Genomic DNA, 6,708 nt, shown 5'->3' with positions numbered 1-6,708 from the left:
TATTCAGTCATCCTGCGACGATTTTATGGCGGCTTTTTTTTAAAGCACTTTGAACTTTACAGCTAAGTTCTTTCTTATTGCTGAAATGTGCCATACAAATACGTTTGATTGATTTGATTGATTGATTGATTGATTGATTGATTGATTGATTGATTGATTGATTGATTGATACCTGCAATAAAAGCTAAACCTGCAATAATAGCTGTTATGAAATGTTGAGGTTGAAGATAAATACTTTGTGATAACATATGTTTTAAAAATATACAGTATTAGCATATTATCTCAATATAAACATCTTTCAATTATTGCATTTTAGTTATTTTTAAAAATTTTTTATTACTTGAGGTAAAGGTATCCTTGTTTTGGAGAATTTTTCATTTTATATATTTTTTTTCTTCTTGTTATATACTGTAATTTAATTTCGCCAATAATATAAAAATGACCATAATCAGTTAAAATATGTTAAATATTTATAAATTAAATTCAATAACAAAATTATCTCCATGGTGACAACATGTTATAACATGTAATAATATACATGTTTAAATAATATCTTTGTGGCTGCACAGCAAACAATTGGGCAGGTATAGTACAGATAACACTAAATAAACATAAATAGTTAAGTTCTTTCATTGTTCTATGTTTACTTTGCTTCCTTAAGTTTTTATTTGATATTGTGAAATATTTTGTAATAAGTGAAAATATTTATTTCAAACATTTGCATAATAAACAGTACAAAAAAGAAAGAAAAGAATCACCCCTGATATTTTCATTATAAGGACACATATCCCTCAGATTAAATAAGACCAATCATTTTTGTTATGAAGCAGTTAGGATAACTTGAATTACTAATTGGTTGTTAAAATATTGAGAAAGAGGGAGAACTTTTTACAGATTTCACCATCCCAACTATGACGTACGAGGGTGGCAGCATTATGCTGCGTTCCATGGTGCGTTTCACAAAACAGACGGCCTCTTGAGGAAAGAACATCACTGAGCTGAAGCTGGGGCACTCTTTGATTTTCTAAATGGATAATGACTCTAAGAATAGCACTAAACTTGTTACAAAGAGTCTTAAACACAACAGAGTCAATGTTTTGGAATAGTCATCACAAAACCCAATTATCAGTCCAAGTTTGTGGGCAGAGCAGAAATGGTGCATGAGAGCAAGAGTTTAAACAAACCAGATCCGGTTACAGCTGTTTTGTTGGGAGGAATGGGCCAAAATTCCTTCTTTATGAGACGTTTGTTTAACCCAAGTCACAGTTTAAAGACAACTCCACCAAAAACTAAAGAAATGTATCTAATGCTCCGACATTGTAGTTCATTATTGGTATTATTTAGAGAACAAAAACAGTTTTGATAATCCTAACTCAAACAGAAAAAGCTTAGCGTGATGTAAGCAGGAAGAGGATGACTGGAAAGTACGACAAAGAAAACGTCTTACATGGAACTGTGATGCTGTCTAAAGGAGGGGCAGAGACACGTCTACCAGGTAAAGAGCTGACATTAGACAGCGTTTAGATTCAGTCCCTGTGACAAGAAATACACTAATTTGTTGGCAGCCAAAGGGTAGAGGACATGGTTGTAACTACAGAGCTTAATTAGTTACGAAAAGATTATACAGGATCAATTACATCCTAATAGCTAATTGGTAGTTAATTGGGTGAAGTAGCTAATTGGGTGAGAGGCGTGATGCCATCAGGCTACATGTATGCTATGCTTAAATGAAATCTTTTTGACTGCACAGCAGAAATTGATGACATGTACAATAAAGTGAAAGTATTTCTGCGTCTAGTAAAGTAGCTGAACCAAGAGTGTTGGCACGGATTTGTGCTGCAGGTGCTGCGTCACGTATCTGACAAGTTAGCACTTATTCAAGATATTTTTACTACCTGAAAAGCACAAGCAACCTTAACATATAAATCCTTCAGGGGGTACAAGGCGAAGAAGAAAAAAAAATCTAAAGAAGTACAGTATGACAAAACATTTACAGCAAGATGATTTGATAAGATGCATGAGACTACAGAGAGCGTCTTGGTGTGAGATTGTTTTGTGAGTTAAGAGTTTCAAGTTAAGTGAAGTAAAGAGACGATCATCGAATTCATATGGAACAAATGTTAATAGTGTAATTCTTGTGTTTTTATTTGGTGAGCTGCAAAGATGGGAACCTGAGGGGTGTTACTGTCTTGATTTAAAAAATACTTCAGAAATAGATTTTAATGTGTTCAAGGAAACAATAAAAATGTATACTTTGTAGATTTTTTTTTTTCTTCACCAAAGTTCAGTCCTGGGATCCTTGTTTTTTTATGTTATCTTTTATTTACACATATTTGCAAACAAATTTCTACAGTCGACAAAGAAATATTTTTTCTTCTGGAAAGCTACATTTATTATAAACAGTGGAAGAATTAGTAAATAACTTAAAGCTTATGCTTTATGTCAATTTAACTACATATCTAAGTAAAACAAAATGCATATTTTGTTCATTTTTAAAATAACTCAATGGCTAAACTTTTACAAATTGATGCTGAAACTGAAAGAATGTCTAAAAGAAATAAAAAAAAAAACATTTCAGAATAAGATTAGACGGTAAATCAAGTTATATGAACAAAATCTCACCTCAACTCAGGCACCTTTATGCAGCTGAGCCCAACATCATTCAGAGCCCTTACAGATTTAAAACAATTTTAATTTATAAGAAGTTTGTAAAAAAAAAAAGTTTCATTCAGTCTTTCTCTGAATATAAGTGTTATAAGTGTTGATTTGTGAGAATGTCAGGCATTTGTACGCTGATGAACACACTTTTTTGGATATGTTTACAATGTATTTATCTTGTACTAGTTAAATTAGTTTTTTTATGCTTATTTTAAACTGTTAGAGCTTATTTTGTACTCTGTTCTTTCCGATTTATTTCCACTTTGAAATAAATACAGAAAAGTAGCTGCAAAATGCGTGAAAAGGTTGAGTAACATTAGCAGAGACCTAAAAGTGTTTGAAGAATTTAAAAAGATAGAGCCGGCATGAATATATGAAATCTCTCTTTCATCACAAAACCTGACAAATGTTTCCGATGAATTTTCTTTGTTGTTTTTGGCAATCAGTTAAAACAACAATGAATCAACAAAGACCTTTGTTGGATAGTAGGCAAAAAAAAAAGAAGCAAATTCATACCTTTGTTCATTTGATTCAACTGTTTTAAGCTTTAAAGTCTCAGAAAATGGATAATTTCAGTTTCATTTATTTATCACAAACATAAATGTAAATGTTTCCCTTGTTTTCAGAAATGGTCAGACAGGATTTTGGGCAAGGAGCTGGATTAGCATTTCTCGTTCGGCGACTTAAAGGCCTTTTACTATAAGCCTTGTGACATCATTACGTGCGCTCCCTTCATGCTCACCTGCTCTGTGTATTGAAGCGTGACAGTAAAGGTGGCAGCTGCTGTTCACGCGAAGCTCAATGTTGAAACAGGCTGCTGTTATTTCTGGATGACTTCTTCAGTAGCCGACGTATGTGTCTTTCAAAAAGACACAAACGCATCACCTCGGCCAACCTCTGTGTCGGTGAGGTATGGAGGTCTGGGTGTGGCGATGTTTTTCAGTGAGTCTGGCTTCACTGTCGACCTGCAGTCTGCACAATGAACAAGCTTCCTTTCTTTCTTTATGTTTTCTTCTAATGTCTTTTGTTATATGCTTTGAGAATGCGCTAAGATACAATCAAAGTTCTTATTTGGTTTCTTGTATTTTCTTTGTGATCATAGAAATGTTGGGGTAAACTTCCTTGTTTGAGGAAGGAGAACAAACAAAGCAAAATTTTACTCCAATTATCTTTTCAGTCAGAAACAAAACGCGATGCCAAAAGCTCAATTTCTAATCAACTTTCTTATAAATATAACTTTCTTTGTCTGTGATCAAATATCAAATAAACAAACATAGAAATTGGATTTCAATTCTTACCATTTTACATTTGTCACACTGTAACAGCAAGCATCAATATAGTTAATTGCAATTGTATGTGATAGACCAGCACAGTGGGAGAAAAATTATATTATTTTACAAATAAAAAAGTGTACATTCACCTTCACCTGCCTTACTCTAATACTCCTAAATAAAGTAAAGACCAGCCTCTTGCCTTTAGAAGCCACTTGATCAGTAAACAGATTGTATCAGTATATAATTAAACCTCAGCTGTACAAAGGTCTAAAGCAGGATAAGGATATAAAACAATGTTCTAAGCTTTGAAAATCTCCCAGAGCTCTGACCAGTTAAACATCTGAACGTGAAAAAATTGCAGCACGATTATTTTTGGCTGTTATTACAGATTATAAGGTACTAATCAGACATCCAGCCAAAGGTGTCAAATGTAACCCTGAAAGAGCTGAAGCAATCCACAGCTCAGGGGGAAGAATCTGTTGACAAGAAAGAAATGAGTTTTGCATTTCACAAATCTACCCCATGAGAGAACATCAAGAAGAAAGATGTAAGAAAACCAGAAGAGGTTCAGTCGGGGGTTTGTCAGTGACATTGTTGGGACGAAAACTAAACTTTTGCCAGAAGTCTTTCTGGTCTGCACATAAAATGTTATGTGTGATAGCCACAGCTATCCCAGCTGTGTGTGGTGGCAATATCATGCTGAAGGAATATACTTTCCAGTCTGAACAGAGAAGAAGGTTCTCTGATCAGACTGGAAGACAAATCAAGCTACAGACAGGACAATGCTGGAATAAACCCTGTTTAAAGACTTGAGACTGGGATGAGCTCCAGCTTTCAGAGGGACAACGACTCCACACATGGAAGGGCTTAGATCAGAACATATCCATGTATTAGAATGGACCAGTCAAAGCCCAGACCTCAGTCTGTTTAAGAATCTGTGTTAGATGACCAGTTATATTATGGCACAAAAATAACTTCAAGAGACAGATTTTTGTTTGTTAAAAAAAACAAACTTTTTTCTTCTTCATCATGATCTACACTTTAAAAGTGCATAAGATCCAAGTAATAACCTCTGAAAGTTGGAGTTTAACCCCCCAAAAAATAGAAAAAACTTTTTCTTCTACATCATCTTTACTTAAAAGTGCATACAATCTGAGTAATATACTCTGAAATTTGGAATTATAACATGAAAAAATGAATAGTTTTCCAGGGCTGTCTTTGTTTGGAAAAATTAAGTACCCAAACTGGTAACACTTTGACGGGACACACCTAAGACTGGCATGATGCTGTCACAAACACGACATGATGCTGTCACAAACATGGAGTGTTTGTGAATGGTTATGATAGTTGTTATTATGTCTTACTTGGTAGATACTTTTAATGCAAAGTTAACACTTCTAAAGCAAATCTGAATGAAAAGGTTAATTATTTACCAAATTACACTTGGTGACAACTGTCATAAGTTGTCACCAACTTATGACAGTTGGTGAGTCTTATGCACACCTCTCCATATATAATGCTACCAAAAAACTCATCAATGACAAGAACTGCGTTTTCAGGTTTTTTGGGCCAGCAGTGATGTGGATATGAAAATGTAAAGTGTAACTTCCAGAGACATGAATGTGCACACAAAGCTTCCTGTTATTCAGGTTAAACGTTTTGCATGACTAACTCCACATTGTTTTTAGTTGATCCGCAGAAACATCTACATTAGAAGTATAACTATAAAAATAGTACATAAAATTACAATGTGGCAGTCGGGAGATCAAAGTGTTTTCCTGTGAACTTTCCTTTGACTTTTCAAGTTTTTGCCTCAACTCTGCGGATAAGCCCAGAAAACTTGACCTCAGTCACCAAAATGATTAACAAAATCTGCAGTCGTCACATTGGCAGCAGCAGTGACAATCAGGATTACTATTGTGACAACTACAACTAAATAATACCTTACGGTGAAATAAATGCCACAAAAATGAAACAACCCCAGGTCCTGTAACTCTAGATTAAACATTAAGTGATACTTCACATAATCCTCTCAGTTTATCTGCTCACTAAAGCTGATAATCTCTGTTAAAAACACATCCATGACTGGAAACCCATGTCATGTCTCTCAGCTTAATGTACTCAAGCAAAACATGTTTTCCTTCCAAGAGAAGTCATCTGATACAAAGAGATTTTACAGTAAAAATGCAGTCCAGAAAACACTATTATGTCGTTGCACACCACAAGTGCAATGTAATGCCGCTGCAGAGGTTAGGTGATAAGGTTTAAGATTAATCACAAAGACTTTGTCTCATCAGTCCAGTGCTGCCCGTAAATAACTGCATTCACTAAACCAGAAGTTAAGGTAGAAACCAGCTCAACACGACACACACCACCAGCCTGAATTATCTCTCAAACAAACCTTAGCTGCGCAAATTCACAAAGTTTGACTGCGACAAAGACATTTTTGGGGATTTGTATGGTGCTCAAGGAATCATGAGCAATCTCCTGCAGAGATCAGCTCGTGTCACTCTTACATAAGGAAGAAAAAGACCCAGATGAGTTCCACAGAATGTGATCCATCCATCATCAGCTTGTTTGTTGGTGTCAAATACCTTGTTGGAACGAGGAGGATTCATTTCTCAGATTTTTTTTAACTATACTTTATGCATGACAGCGAGGGATCTTATGACTATGCTGGGTGTGTTTGACTTTGCACTTACTTGATACTTGTCGATTGTTTTCAGGCGAATCCATTGTGTCAGTTTGTTTTCTGTTGAGAGAGTAAACATGCTTG

Source organism: Poecilia reticulata, linkage group LG1 (assembly GCF_000633615.1).
Source record: "Poecilia reticulata strain Guanapo linkage group LG1, Guppy_female_1.0+MT, whole genome shotgun sequence".
Lineage (NCBI taxonomy): Eukaryota > Metazoa > Chordata > Actinopteri > Cyprinodontiformes > Poeciliidae > Poecilia > Poecilia reticulata.
This window is presented reverse-complemented; position numbering follows the sequence as displayed.